Source organism: Canis lupus, chromosome 32, assembly GCF_011100685.1.
Source record: "Canis lupus familiaris isolate Mischka breed German Shepherd chromosome 32, alternate assembly UU_Cfam_GSD_1.0, whole genome shotgun sequence".
NCBI lineage: Eukaryota > Metazoa > Chordata > Mammalia > Carnivora > Canidae > Canis > Canis lupus.
Genome location: NC_049253.1, coordinates 33,089,162 through 33,105,986, shown reverse-complemented (window position 1 = coordinate 33,105,986; position 16,825 = coordinate 33,089,162). Strand labels below are relative to the sequence as shown.

Genomic DNA, 16,825 nt, shown 5'->3' with positions numbered 1-16,825 from the left:
CCTATGTCTCTGCCTCTCTCTCTCTCTCTCTCTGTGTGTGTGACTATCATAAATAAATAAAAATTAAAAAAAAAAAGAAAAAACATCCTTAACACCTGGGTTAAAGCAACTTTTTTTCTTTTTAAGATTTTATTTATTTATTCATGAGACACACAGAGAGAGGCAGAGACACAGGCAGTGGGAGAAGCAGGCTCCCTATAGGGAGCCTGATGAGGGACTTGATCCTAGGACCCCAGGATTACTACCTAAGCTGAAGGCAGACACTGAACCACTGAGCTACCCAGGCATCACCAAAAGCAACTATCTTAATTTAAATTCAAAATAGCAACATTTATCATGTTAAGGGTTTCCTTCAAATTCATGGACTTGAAAGATTGTATTTGTACTATTTCCTAAGCTACTTCTATTTACAGATTAACATCATGTGTTACAATTAGCAAATGACAAAAGTCCTTGCTTAACTAAAGTTTACCTAAAAGGAAAGAAAGAAAATACTTTTCTAATTCTGCAAATGAATATTCTTATTCTATTCTGTGAAGGGGAGAGTGGGAGGTAGGGGGGAGGGAGTGGAGGAGAGAGGGAGAGAAAAGGCTCAACCAATATCCAAAAACAATGAGTTTATAGGGTTCCATATTTGGTTCTGTTTGTAAATACTGCTTAGAAATCATTGTTTGGACATATGGGCTCTGGTTCCAGTTAGTCTCAATTGTGTGTATTTTGGCAAGTAATCTAATGCTTTTTTATATCTGTTTCTCCACTATATAAGGGAGAACATTACCACTAACTGAAATCTGTATGGTGCTTTGAGACACCTGCACAAATTGTGCTGTTTCAAAAAGATATTAAGATGGCCTTTGTTTAATCTACTGCAAAATCAGAACAATATTTTCCTTAAAGCTAATTGGGTAGTGTTTACCAAAGTGTGTTTGTTTCATTAAATATTAGCTCTTCAGGATTAAATATTACATGAAACAGCCTACTTTGTCATATTAATTTATGAAACCCTAAGGTAAAGTTAAACAAAAGCCTTCTAAGAGCCCTTACTACACTAATGACCACTATAAATTTCCTAGATGGGTATGGTATATAGTGTTTCTCAAACTTACTTAACAGTAACATATGGGGAGGAAATTTTTCTTTATTACAAAAAATATATTGGTGCCAAGAGAAAGGCAGACAATATTATATGAAGACAACCTATAGGAAACAGTTTTTCACAAGAAATTGTAATAAAGAATGGTAGAGCAGACATAATCAATCCTAAGCAACCTGTACCATAAATATTCGTGAAATCTCTTAAAGTAGCAATTCATATGTATTTCTACATAGAACATTACTTAAAACTCATTTTGAATCTAGGTAAATGGGGGGCACCTGGGTGGCTCATCAGTTGAGCCTGCCTTCAGCTCTGGTTGTAATCCTGAAGTCCTGGGATCAAGTCCCTCATCAGACTCCCCGCGGGGAGCCTGCTTCTCCCTCTGCCTATGTCTCTGCATCTCTCTGTGTCTCTCATGAATAAAGAAATAAAATCTTACAAAGAAAAAAAAAAAAAAAAGAATCTAGGTAAATGGCAGCTAATTTTGGCATAATTTTCTAAGAGGGTACAGCTTATGTTTTTCTTTATTGAAATGTAATTGACATTTAACATTTCATTAAGTTTTAGGTATACAGAATAATGATTTCATATATGTTACATATTGCAAACTGATTCCCATAATAAGTTAAGTCCATCACAGGACATAATGAGATATTTCTTGTGATGAGAACTTTTGAAATCTACTCTCAGCAACTTTCAAATATACACTACATTATTATTGCTAACTAAAGTCATCATGCTTACATTACATTCCCAGAACTTATTTATAACTGGAACTTTGTACATTTGATCACCTTCACCCATTTCACCCACCACCACCACCACCACCCCCCCACAGCAAACACTAATCTGTTCTCTGTATCTATGAGTTCATTTTTCAAGATTCTACATATAAGTGAGATCACACAGTATCTGTCTCTCTGTGTCTGACTTACTTCATTTAGCATAATGCCCTCAAAGTCCTTCTATGTTGTGGCAAATGGCAGGATTTTATTCTTTTTTTTTTAATGGCCAAATTAAACTAAATTAAACGGCCAAATACTATTCCACTAGATAGATAGATAGATAGATAGATAGATAGATAGATAGATAGATAGATGATAGATAGAGCTCTGTGTGTGTGTGGTGTGTGTGTGGTGTGTGTGTCTGTGTATCTCGCACATCTTCTTAATCCATTCATCTGTCAATGGACACTTAGGTTGTCTTCATGTCTTGGTTATTGTAAATAATGCTGCAAAAAAACATTAGAGTGCAGACATCTTTTCAAGATGGTAATCTTACTTCCTTCAGAAAAATACCCAGAAATGGAATTGTTGGATTATATGATGGAGTTCTATTTTTAATTTTGGGGGAAACTTCATACTGTTTTCCATAGTGGCTACACCAATTTACATTATCACCAACAGTGCACCAGCATTCCCTTGATATCCTCGCCAAACTTGTTTCTTTTCTTTGCTAACAGCCATTCTGACACACATGAGAGGACATCTCACTGTGGTTTTAATTTGCATTTCCCAAGTGATTAGTGATGCTGAGCACCTTTTCACATGCCTGTTGGCCATCTGTATGTTTTCTTTGGAAAGACATCTAATCCAGTTCCTCTGCTCATTTTTTAAATTGGATTGTTTGGTTTTTCTCAGTGGATTTGTATAAGTTATTTATAGATTTTCAATATTACCCTCCCCCCCTTTTTTAGAGATTTTATTTATTTATTCATGAGACACAGAGAGAAAGAGAGAGGCAGAGACACAGGCAGAGGGAGAAGCAGGCTCCATGCAGGGAGCCCAATGTGGGACTCGATCCTGGGTCTCCAGGACCACACCCTGGGCTGGAGGTGGCACTAAACCAGAGCCACCCAGGATGCCCTCAATATTACCCTTTATCACATATGTTATTTGCAAATACTTTCTCCCATTCCATAGGTCACTTTTCCATTTTGTTGATGGTTTTCTTTGCTGTCCTTTTTAGTCTGATGTAATCCCACTTATTTTTTGCTTTAGTTGTGTTTCTTTTGGTGTCGAATTCAAAAATTCATTGCTAAGACTGATGTCAAAGACCCCTATTTTCTTCTAGGTTATATCATTTCAAGCCTTATGTTCAAGGTTTTAATCTATTTTATTTTTGTGTATGATGTTAAGATAATAGTACAATTTCATTCTTTTACATTAGGCTATTCAGTTTCCTAATACCATTTATTAAGGAAACTATCCTTCCCCCATTCTATATTTTGGCTTCTTTGTTATAAATTAATTGACCACGTATATGACTATGTAAATTATTTCTGGGCTCTCTATGCTACTATCTGTATTTATGGCAATACTATACTGTTTTGCTTACTATGGGTTTGTAATATAGTTTGAAATAAAAAATTTGTAGGGTTCCATAGTAATGGTTTTTAAAAAAATATTTACTAATTTTAGAAAGAGAGAGCGCACACAAACGTGGGTCAGTGGAGGGGCAGAGGGAGAGAATCTTCAAGCAGACTCCATTGCTGAGCATGGAACCTGATGCACGGCTCAATCCCACGACCCATGAGATTGTGACCTGAGATGAAACCAAGAGTCAGACCTTCAAGTAACTGAGCCACCCAGACACCCCCATATTAATATGGTCTTTAAAAATTTGTGACTAAAATAAAATAAAATAAAATAAAATAAAATAAAATAAAAATAAAAATTTGTGACAGAATGTTTATAGAGCTTATCATCATGGAAAAATTATGGTTACATTATCCGAATTACCAAACTTCAGGTTATTAAAATAAATAAACCTACCAAGAAGCAAATTTGCAAGCTTTAAAATGTTTCCAAGCTAAGAGACAAATGAAAAAATATGAAGAGATAAATATTATATGTATTATATCACTAATGACAGAGTCAAAACTTGAGATGAATACCAGAACTTTCAGCACTGTTTTATTGACTGGTGAAATATTATGAAATAACTATAAGGCATTCTTTTGCTACTTTTTTATAGATATTAACCCAACTTATGTTTTATTTATAGTCATGAATTACAGTGACAAAGATGAGTAATTTAAATATTAGTATCCATGGAAGCATTCAAAGAAAAGGTCAAAGAAAAGGTCAGAAACCAATCCTACTAAAGATTACAACATTATCAAGATAGAATAAATAAAATAGTATGGGACTGGCCTAGGAGCAGAGTACTTAAGATCAAAAGAATAGATAAAAGAACCATATAACAACAACAAAAAAATGGACAAAGGAAAAAGAGACAAAAACCACTCTGAAATACAGAGAACAAATTGGTGGTTGCCAGAGGGAGGTGGGTGTGGGGATGGTTGAAATAAAGAGGATTAAGAGTACACTTAACCATGATGAGAACTGAATAATGTATAGAATTGTTCTATCATTATACTGTACACCTAAACTAATATCACAGTGTATATTAATCATACTTCAATATCAAAAAGGAAGGAAAAGGAAATAAAATTACAGAACAATAAAAATTAACTACAGCTATAGATTGTGACACAAATGAATCTTAGACAATATGTTGTAAAGCAAGTTTCAAATGATCAAATTTGGTATTACAACAAAAATAATTTTGAAATAAACTACTTGGAGAATTAAAAAGAATCTATATACAGAACAGTTCATGTTGGAAGTTGGCATTTCTAATCAATGGAGAATGATGAGCTATTCAATATATGATATGAACTAGCTATTTGGTCTAAAGAAAAAAGGTGGATCCCTATAACTCATTCTGTGTAATAAATTTCAAATAGGTCAAAGATTTAACATAAAAAAACCACAAAACTCCCAAAAAACAAAAACCAATATTGGCATAAAGCCAGATACACAGATCAGTGAAACAGAATATATGGAGTCCACAAAGAAACCTGCATAATATATATGGTCAAATGATTTTTAACCAGAGTGCCAAGACCATACAATGTGGAAAAGACAAATGGTGCCAGAAAAACTATATCCACACAAAAAAGAATGAAATTGGATCTTTTCCCAACATCAAATACAAAAATTAACTCAAAAGGGATCTATGATCTAAATGTAAGATCTAATACTAAAAACTCTTAGAAGAAAACGTAGGGCATCAGAGTGCACAGTAGAGGAGTGCAGAAGACACAAAGACATAAATAATTAAAAAAGAAAGTCTATGTGAGATCTTTTAATCAATGAGATTAGCAAAGGCTAAAAGTGACTGATTAAACAGGAGAGCACAGAAACAGACTCACATAAATATGATCAACTAATCTCTGACAAAGTAGCAAAAATAATTCAACAGAGATAGTTTTTTCAACAAATGGTGCTAGAACAATAGGACATCCACATGCAAAAAAGTGTTTCTTGACACAGAAATCTTTCATATGGACTCAGGTCTAAAATTCTAAAATTATGAAACAAACAATAAAACTCCTGGAAGATAACACAGGAGGAAATTTAGTTTACCTTGGGTTTGGTTTTATTTTTTATTTTATTTTATTTATTTTATTTTTTTATGATAGACAGAGAGAGAGAGAGAGAGAGAGAGAGGCAGAGACACAGGCAGAGGGAGAAGCAGGCTCCATGCACCGGGAGCCCGAGGTGGGATTCGATCCAGGGTCTCCCGGATCGCGCCCTGGGCCAAAGGCAGGCGCTAAACCGCTGCGCCACCCAGGGATCCCGGGTTTGGTTTTAGATTCAATACCAAAACCATGATCCACGAAAAGAAAAAATTGGTAAGTCAAACTTCATTAATATTACAAATTTCTGCCCTACAAAAGATACTGCTGAGAATATAAAAGATAAGTCACACAGGGGGAGAAAGTATTTACAAAACATATGGTGAAGTCTAAAGATACAGGAGCCATCTGGGTTCCATTCCAGCAATTCCTGAAACTAAACAGCACCAAAGGAATGCAACAAGCCTATGAAAAACTATAGGATATAAACAACCCAATTTTTTTTTAAAGGGCAAGAGAAGAAAAGGGAAGATGAAAAAACTAAAAGAAATATTGATCTTTTCACAAACTTAATCTGAATCTCAAATTCACATAGTGTAAAAATAAATATGATGATTAGGGAAATACAAATTAACTAGGTATTTAATGGCATTAAAGGAATGTAAGTAAAAAAAAAATCCTTTTATACACATAAAGAAGTATCTGCACATGAAATGGCATGATTTTTTTTTTTTTGAAATGGCATGATTTACTTAAAAAAAAACAAACAAGGTGGTAGGAGGTTATAGATGGAAAGAAGGTAAAGCTGATAATTTTAAAGTTGGGTAAAGGGTACATGTACATGTGGGTTAATTACACTATTCTAACTAACATTTTTAGACGTTTAATATTTAATTTTAGGGGTGCCTGGGTAGCACAGCAGTTAAGCATCTGACTTCCTGGTTTTGGTTCAGGTCATGATCTCAGGATCCTGAGAGATCAAGCCGGGTGCTGGGATCCACACTCACTGTGGAGTCTGCCTAAGATCATCTTTCCCTCTCCTTCTGCCCCTTCCCCTGCCTCGCTCTCACTCTCTAAATAAATAAATAAATCTTTAAAAAATTTTAAGTTGCAGGCAGCCCCGGTGGTGTAGTGGTTTAGTGCCGCCTGCAGCCCAGGGCGTGATCCTGGAGACCCTGGATCAAGTCCCACGTCGGGCTCTCTGCATGGAGCCTGCTTCTACCTCTGCCTGTGTCTCTGCCTCTCATTCTCTCTCTGTGTCTCTATGAATAAATAAATAAAAAATCTTTAAAAAAAATCAAATGTTTCTTAAAAAAAAAAAAAATTTTAAGTTGCTATAGTAAGTTTTTAATAATAAGGCCACAGGACCCCACAGGTGTTCAATCAACATAATTATAAAAGCATAAAACAAAACCAGTATAACAGAAAAGAAAATAAATTCTCATTCATTGGGACACCTACGTGGCTCAGGGGTTGAGCATCGTCTGTCTTCACCTCAAGGTGTGATCCTGGGGTCCCCAGATTGAGTCCTGCATCGGGGTCCCCGCAGGGACCATGCTTCTCCCTCTGCCTCTCTGTATCTCTCATGAATAAATAAAATTGTTTAAAAAAAATTCTCATTTATTCCTCCTGCTCCTATAACCTGGTTAATGGGTACTGGTAGGAGGAGCTAAAAACAAAATTAAGCTTCAGGCAACAGAATCAGTGAAGCCTATAATCTGTAATCATCTCAACTCCAACTATTATTAATCTTACAACAATCTATGTCAAAGTTTATCAGGAAAACAGACACCCTTCACTTCAAATTGTACTTATTACAACCACGATCACCTCCAACTCAAACATGTAAGAGCTTCATAGCGAAAGCAAAGGCTATCCTGAATCTCTGTCCCCAAATTGTTCTAACTCAACTTTTTGATATTGTCATTGTTCATATCACTTCCTGCCTGGATATCTACAAAACAAACTCAATCATCTTTATGACTAGCCTCTACCTGCCACTAGAGACTGCTAAATTTTTTGCAAACTTCACTTTAATATTTTGATTATAGCTCTTGTTGCCTCAAAAACGTTCCATGAGTCTCCATTTAATCACAAAATTGTCTAAATTTGCCTTGTTTTGAAAATTATCCATAATCCAACCTATCTTTATACGCTCTCCATTCGCTCCAACACATTACTAATTCTGATCAGAGTAGTTGTCTTACTGTTCCACATATACATTATTCCAGCTCTAGTTCTCTACTCTTGTGGCTGACATCCACTCTAATTCACACCCATACAAAACCTTAGCTCAGGGATGCCTTCTTAAATCATCCTGTGTTGAATCTCTTGCATAGGATCTTGTGCCACCATGAGTCTTTTCATGGTTTTGCAACTTTATATATTTGTATAATTATTTGATTCATTTCTATCACACTGCCTCCCATAACTTCCATAGACTTTAGGCCCACACTTCTATTTTTGCTTTCCCTTGTTTCACAACAGAGCCCCTAACATATAGTAGGCATTGATTAAATATCTGTGTAAATGGTGAATGAAGGAATACCAGGAGTTAACTCTCTTTAGTTTCAAACCATCTTGTCTGTACCATACAACCAAGCACCTATTTCATTATTCAAAATTGTTTAATATGCATTCCATTTTGTGCGCCCAGCCACTGTAAGCTCTTCTATAGTTCCCATAGCCTCAGCACAGGGAACACACTGACCTCAATAAATACTGATAGCCACTGAGAAACACACAATGGAAGAGTATCTCTCATTATTGTTCAGGTTCCCAGTTTCCTGACTAATGTCAATTACCTACGTTAATGTAGCACTCTTATGTTATATATGGAATGATTATGCTACAGGCTACTTCCTGCTAACTAAAATCCATAGTCTCTTCTACTTCCTAGACATACAGCCAATCATATTTCCTAGCCTCCCTTGTTAAGGTGAGACCACGCAACCCAGTTTTAGCTAGTGAAGTGAATGGATGCATATTTCCAGGTCTGGGTCATAAAAAAGCCTCTCACATGCATTTTTCCATGTCTTTTCCCTTCCAGTTGGCTAGAATAGAGATAACCTTCAGGGAGACTGAGAACATTATTTTACTGTAATTTCGGGCCTATTATAAATATTTCAAATGTATCTAGATAAACAAGGCACCTATCATTTGACAGATTTTGGTTTAAAAAAGTCTTTTTAAAAGATTTTTATTTGAGACAGAGAGTGAGAGAGAGCACAGGCAGGGAGGAGAGGAAGAAACAGGCCCCCCACTGGCAAGGAGCCAACATGGGGCTCAATCCCAGGACCCTGGGATCATGACCTGACCCAAAGACAGATGCTTATCTGACTGAGCCACCCAGGTGCCCCTCAAGACTGGTATTTTTAAAAAATTTTGTTTACCAAAACCTGTCAAATGATAGGTGCCTTATTTATCTAGATACATTCAAAAACAATCAGGAAAAAAATGTTTAACTTCCATCAATGACAACAATGTTTTTATCTTAACAGAGATTTGGGTTGCATAGATATATGCATTTCATCTGAACTCATCTAATGATACCTTTAAGATTTGCATATTTCCGCATACATAAATTTCACCTCAAATGAAAAACCTCTGAACAGTCAATTCTAGTTAGTGGTATGTTTGATAAAACATTTGGGAAGAAGTATACTGGACATGTACAACTTACTTTGAAATGCATTTTAAAAAGGTGATTAATGGATATTGGGACAGATAGATAAATGACAAAGCAACTATAGTAAAATGTTGAATCTAGAATTTAATTATAAAAACTTCAGAGAATTCTTCTAAGCTAGAAGACCCAAAAGTAGGAAGAGTTCAAGAAGTTATACACTGGTCATAGAAATCAGAGAAGTAAGAAACTTTTCTTTTTTAACCTTTTCTTAATCTACCCATACATACATAGTTTATGCTCTGAAATTTCTCACATGGCAGTCGGCATCCTAAATGGCTAGGTGATGGTTCAATTATTTACCACAGGCAAGGCAAATAGGACAGATTTTTTACCAAATAAGAGCCAAAAAAGAACAGCACTCCCCGGGGTTGAAGAGCAAAACTGACAAGAAGTCTATGTAAGGTGTATTCAATGATACCCAGGATATTTGCATAAACTCTCAAAAGTAGAGTAAGATATTTTGAAGATGCATTCACATTCAACATAAAGACATTAAGGGGGAAAAACGGTAGCTGTTAACATTACATAAAGTATGATGGGGCCTTACATTTTAGGATATTTATTTACCCTTAAACCAAATTAGTGAGAAAGAAAGGGTTATTAGGTTCTAACCTCTTGTTTCTTTGATCCAATTTTCCAGAACCCAAGGTCTGAAAACTTTTATGTTTCTTGAGCTTCATTTATCTAAAAGTTCCCTATCCTGAAATCTTTCTGATCAGATTTGAAATGAATCAACAGCCTGGCTTCAGTCTTTGTTCTAAGTCACCTACCTTTAATAGAATATGGTTTCTCCTGCCCCAGATTCATAAGCTTAAAAATCCAAATTTCTTTTTAAATGCGCCAAGAGGCATTCCAGCAATAAAATGAGAGGGAGTCTAAGATATGATCTAGATGTTTTGACCATCAGATAAGAACTTTAAAATAACTATGTTATTTTATATATTAGCAGACTTAGTGGGAAAGTAAGACAACATACAATGAACTGTGGGGAACTGCAGCAGAGAGATGGGAACTGGAAGAAGGAGTCAAATGGAAATGCTAGAAATTTAAAAAATACAATTATCAGAGATGAAGAAGTCCTTCATTGGGCCCAGTTAGTAAGCTCCATGGAAATGAGGAAGAAATCAATGCATTTAAAGACATGTCAATAGAAATTACCCAAATTGAAACATAAAGAAAACAAAGTGGGACAGGAAAAACAGAAGAATATCTAGAGCTGTGGAACTGTTATCAGTCTAACGTTTTTGAAACTAGAGTTCTAGAATGAGAAGAGAGAAAAGATAAGGCAGAAGAAATATTTGAAGAGATAACAGCCAAAAGTTTTCAAAAAATAAGACAATAAATTATACATCTGAGATGGTTCAAAATCAAGATAAATATGTACCTAAAAAAAGAAAACAATAACACAGCACACATATGGATACATAACAGTCAAACCACAGAAATCCAAATATAAAGAGGAAATCTTGAAAGCAGGTAGGAAAAAAAAGACATGACATATACAAAGGAAGAAAAAACAGAAATTAGAGCATTACAAGAAGTAATGCCAAAAACTATGCAATCTAGAAGTCAACAGGGTGGCATTTTTAAAGCACTGGGGGAAAAGTGTCAACCCAGAATTTTTTATCCAATGAAAATATATTTCAGGGATCCCTGGGTGGCACAGTAGTTTGGCGCCTGCCTTTGGCCCAGGGCGCGATCCTGGAGACCCAGGATGGAATCCCACGTCGGGCTCCCAGTGCATGGAGCCTGCTTCTCCCTCTGCCTGTGTCTCTGCCCCTCTCCCTCTCTCTCTGTGACTATCATAAATAAATTTAAAAAAAATTAAAAAAAATATATATTTCAAAGTTAATGCAAAATAAGACTTTTTTCAGGCAATATAAAAGCTGAGACAATCTTTTGTCAGCAGAATTTTCCTTAAAGAAATTTTAATTTTCCTAAGAAAATTAAACTTTACTAAAGAAAGTTGTTTTTTAAAATTTTATTTATTTATTTGAGAGAGAGAGCAAGCATGTATGTGAGTGGAGGGAGGGGAGGGAGGAGCAAAGGGAGAGAGACAAGCAGACTCCCAATGTGGGGCTTGATCTCAAGACCCAAGATCATGACCCAAGCTGAAATCAAGAGTTGGCTGCTCAACCGACAGAGCCAGGCACCCCTCCTAAAGAAAGTTCTTCAGGGGGGAGTCGGATACCAAACTAAGATTGGGGCCTATACAAAGGAAGGAAGTATGTTAAGATACAGTTAAAATGAAAATAAAGGACTTGGTTTTCTTATTTTTAATTGTTTTTAAAGGTAATTTTGTGTAAAGCAAAAACAAAAAAATGTATCATGGAGTTCATAACATGTAAAAGTAAAATGTTTAACAATGACAGCATAAAGGATTGAAGAACTGGGAGTACTCAACTGTAAGATCTTCACTCTACATAAAGTGACATAAATATAAAGGTAGACTGCAATAAATCAAATCATATTAGACTCTAGAGAAACCAATATTTTAAAAGCTTAAACTATAATAAGCCAATAGTAGAGGTAAAATAGAATCACAAAAACTATTCAATTCACCTAAAAGGAGACAGAAAAACAGTAAAAAAAAAAAAACAAACCAACCAAAAGGATGATGAGACAAAGAGAAAATAACTAGTAAGATGCAAGATTTAAATCCAATCATACGAATAATTTATTTTTAATTTATATTATTTAATATTAAATAAAAATGGTCTAGAATATTGATTTTTATATTGACAATGCATCTACCTAACCATCTTGCTAAATTTATGTATATATACATCATACATTAATTCTAGTTCAATAGATTATTAAATTTTACATGTATATAATAACATAATATGTAACTTGTGACAATTTGTTACTTTCTTTTGAAGCCCTATGCCATTTATTTCTTTTTCTTGCAATATTGCATTAACACAGACCTGCAGTAGAAATGAACAAGTGTGGGAAGTGGATATGCTTGTGCAACACTGCACCATAACATGAAGTTTGATGTATTGTCTCCCTTTTCAAATTATGAAAGTATCCTTCTGTTTTTATTGTTTGAGGTATTTTTAATCAAAATGGAGGCTGGCTAACATCAGGATTTTCCTACATGTGTTGGGATGTATAAATTTGTAAAATTATTCTTTTTTCCTATTAATATTGTGAATGTTAAATCACAGTGAATTTCTGAAATAAATCCAAATATGCCAAGAAAAAAACAGTACTTAAAGAGTAAGATTACAGGACAAAAGACATATTAAATGTTAGAAAGTAGAAGAGAACAGCATTGCTAAAACCTAAAGCAAGAATAAGGTAAACCACGTAGAATTGTATTTTCATTGGTTTAGTACTTATTTACATGTCTAATAAATACTTTAGGGAACTGAGGATTACTTTAGAAAATAAATATAATGGAAGAAGTACACCACCAGACAACTATAGTATCAAGTAAATTGAGAAAACATCAGATATGCCTGACTTCCCACTACAAACCTGGTAACATTAGTTTCAAAGATGGAGAAGAAAGTGACAATGGTCTGCAGGGTGTAATGAGAAGCAAAGATGACATGTAGTCCTGCTCCCTCCACTGTAGGCCCAGTGGCCTAAGGGCTAAAGGAGAAAAAATGGCCATCATTTAAGAGGTCTGCTGGGGAAGCAGTATCCTAGGGGAGGGTTGGGTATCCGCTAGAACAAGAAGATAAAAGGAACATTCAGTAAAAAGGCTGAGGATTTAGGGTATTATTTTGATTATGAACTCCAGGGAGAGCACAGAGGAAGGAGTTCAAGAGTAGGGGACACGTGGGAACATGGATAGAAGATATTGATAGCCTTAAGGAGACTAGATGTGGGAGATAAAGGGGGATGTAGGAGTCTGGGCCTTTGGATGGTACCCCTTGTAAACAGGGATAAATAAAGAAAGAAGTCCTGGTTATTCAAGGCAGATGGCGATCAGATTATGAATGTTGGCAAGTAGGAAACAGTGGACACTTAGGATTTTCTTTCGACCACTTTTGATCAATGGGGCAAATCCTTATTTTTCAGTTTTTTCTTAAATGACTATCCTGACATTTGAAATTGTAGCCCAATATCACTCTTGAAGTCATTTCATTTCCCCTTTCAGTATTTTTTAGTTTCTCCTACCTCTGTTAGCATTGACTCCTTTTCTTCTACCAACTCTTAATATTTCTGTGGTTCCTGCTTTCATCCCTCTCTACACACAACAGCATGCTCCCTGGCTGATTTCATCTATATGCATAGTTTTAGTCACTGCCTATATTCAACTTCCTTTTTTTTTTTTTTTTTTAAGATCTTATTTATTTATTCATGAGAGACACAGAAAGAGACACAGGCAGAGGGAGAAGCAAGCTCCCTGCAAGGACTCCGATGTGGAACTCGATCCTGGACCCCAGGATCATGCCCTGACCCAAAGGCAGGCACTCAACTACTCAGCCACCCAGGCGTCCCTATATTCAACTTCCTAATGGACATCTTCCTTCAATAATCAGTGGGTACTTCGATGACCGACATCTCCAAGAACTAAACAATATATTTTTGCCCAAATCGGCTATTCTCTCTTTATTTCTTCTCCAGTTTAAGACAATAATGTGATTTTTTTCCAAGGCTGAGGACTATAAATGATAAACCCCCACACTCTATAAAGGAAGACAAAACATCCATGGCAGACTTACTGAGAGACAGCATCCCTATCATCCACCTCCTGCCTATTAAAAATGAAACAAAACAGAAATGGAAGTGAATTCATAAACAGAATGCTAAGGCTGTGTACCTCAGTAAGAGAACAAAAGCAGGGGCTCTCCAAGAAAGCCTCTGGGATAGACTGAGTGATAACTTTAAGAAGGGAAAACTGACATCGTAATTTTTGCCTGGCAACCTAGTATGATAAAGAAAGTGTGTGTGTATGTGTGTGTGTGTGTGTGTGTGTATGTGTGTGTGTGTGTGTGTAAGAGAGAGAGAGAGAAAGAGAGAGGGAGAGAGATAAACTCTTAAAGCTCTTGGTTTAACCACACCAAAAATGAATGCAGTAAGAGAGTTCTTGGGAGAACTTGACACATACCCCCAGGAGTTCAGGACATATGTGAACAAAGAAACTGGTTCCGGCCTGGAGAATTCTGACAGCAAGAGGTTGGATGAAGCTGTCAAAATGGCAGAGCAAGAACATGGAGGATAGCAGTTAGTCAAGCTGCACTTCTACCATTGGGTTCTATAGGTTTCCTATTAGCCAAACAGATGCTGCGAAGGGCTAAAGCATCTTGATGAGCCAAAGACACGTACCCTGCTGTATGGGTACAGTACAGTACAGTAACAGGCTCTGGGGCAGACTACAGGAGGCAAGAGTGAGCCAGGAGAAAACTGCCAAAGATAGCCTGAGTGTGTACCACACTCCTGACAGAGAACTGGGCAATGCAGACATATCCACAGGGGTCTCCAAAAACTTTCCTAAACATACAATTGTAAAAGTCCATACTTGGACACCTGTGACACTGGCATCTAGATTACAATCATCCTAGTCATTTAAAACTTTGTTCTTTCCTTCTAATCTTCCTTCCAATCAGAAGCCAAAAGCAGAAAGAAGGGAAAGGTAGAAGAGGGAAGAACCGGATTATACTCCTTTTCTCCACTACAAACATGGTCCCTGAACCATGATTAGGTCTGAGTTGAAGAGAGAAGCTTTTTTTTTTTTTTTTAAGAGAGAAGCTTTTAACTAGGTTTAACGTTTTGACTAGACTTTTCATACTTGTGATTATCACCAAAATGAGGCTTGTTCTTACAGTAAAAAATACCTTCTTGTCAAGAAGTAGGGAAGGAAGATCCAAGATATCATGGCTAAAATGGAGGATGAGAGAAAAACAAAGCTAGTTCCTATTTGTAGGTCATCAGGTACAGCCCATTTCCAGTCATACTACTTCACAGTGCCACCAACTACACTGTTACTCAAGTCAGGAATCTAGGAGTCATCCTAGATTCTTCCCCTCCTTAAGACCCTGACGTCCAGTCTTAAGTCTTAAAGTTCCTTTACCTATCTCTTCTTCCCAAGCCCCTTAGCTACCAGCCTAGCTCAAACATAAAGTACTATAATAATCTAACTTAGTGATTCTCTACCTTGACCCACACTTTAGAATTAAAAATATTAAAATACCTAGACCCCAGCCTTAGAGATCTTCATTCAAATAGAGTCAGGGTAGGACCCAGACATTAGTGTTTTCCAGGGGTCCCAGGGTACTTCAAAAGTTCAGCCAAGGTTGAGAATCACTAACCTAACTGGTCTCTACCAGAATTCAGACTTACTTTCCTCTAAACTATCTTTCATAACGCCACAAGAATCATCTTTTTTTTTAAATGCAAATCTCATATTATCCTAGAGTAGTGGTTTTCAATCCAGGATACCCATTAAAATCACTTAAAGAGCTTTTAAAAATCTTGATACCAGGCCAAATTCCAGATCAATTAAAACAGTCTCTGGGGATAGGCACCAGGCATTCTCAAGTGATCCCAACGTGCAAACAAGGAAACCACTGCTCTAGAAGCAATGGAAAGCCATAGAAAGTCTTCAGAAACAATGCAATACAATGGGAACTCCCCTCAAGAGAATAAAACCTTCCATTTGACCTCAGTGTCCTTAGCTCTTACACTACTAAAGCAATGTAGTTGCCTCGAAGGACATACACTTTTCCACTTTTGTGTAAAGTATTACCTCAATCCAGAAAGCTTCTTCTGCTCACCTATAGCTAAGACCCAAAACACCTTTAAGGTTTAGACCTTTCAAGACCAGCCTCAGTATAAACCTCCCTGACACACAGCAGAACTCATCAACCCACTTGTGACCATAATGATTCTATACGGCAATTCTGAATGTTCAAGTCTAACTTCCCCATTGAAATGAAAAACTTGTCTTGTTCACACTTTTATCCCCAGTGCCCATCGCACAGCATATGGGAAGTACCCAAATATCTATCGATGTCAATCCATTTAAGTAAATAATGATTTTCTATTACTTTGCAGGAAGAATCTCATTTTAACAAACTGTAAGAGACATATTTATATAAAGTATTCAAGCCTCATTAGAACAGAAACCAACAGTTATACTTTAAAAAAATGTAAAACAGTTGTTTGTTCTATTTATGAATAATAATAAATTCAGTAAAAAGGCAGAATAAAGGGTAGTAAGTTTCCAGAATCACAAAGGCAGCATCTTACAGACAAGTGATGCTTAGCTTTCCACCTGATTATGTCCTTTAAAACAGAACTTTTCAAAATGTTATGCTGGTATAATGACATCTGTATGTTTTAGGAAAGTGAGCTAAGACTCCATACTTGACCTAAGAGTAAAATGATAGGTATTTTGCTACCTTACAATGAAAACAAATTATGAAAAGCTTTCAAATGCTTTGAACTGTACTTAAGTCTAAAAACTCTGAAGATCTGGTTACCAGCATCTGATAGCAATTTCTAGTAGTCTAGGTACTCTGTTACCCAGCAAAAGCTCGGATATCTATGAAACCCAGGACAGTTTCAGCAGAAAACAGTATTTTATCAAAATAATTATAATGTTACACTTAACATTTTATATTCATATAGTCACTACATATGTGACTTCCCAAAG

At 36.0% G+C, this 16,825-nt stretch overlaps 1 protein-coding gene across 6 annotated transcripts in view; it reads right to left on the bottom strand.

Annotated features, from left to right (window-relative positions):
* Positions 1-16,825, bottom strand: part of LIN54 (lin-54 DREAM MuvB core complex component) — a 66,027-nt gene that overhangs the window by 23,739 nt on the left and 25,463 nt on the right. The gene's annotated exons all lie outside the window — the stretch shown is intronic.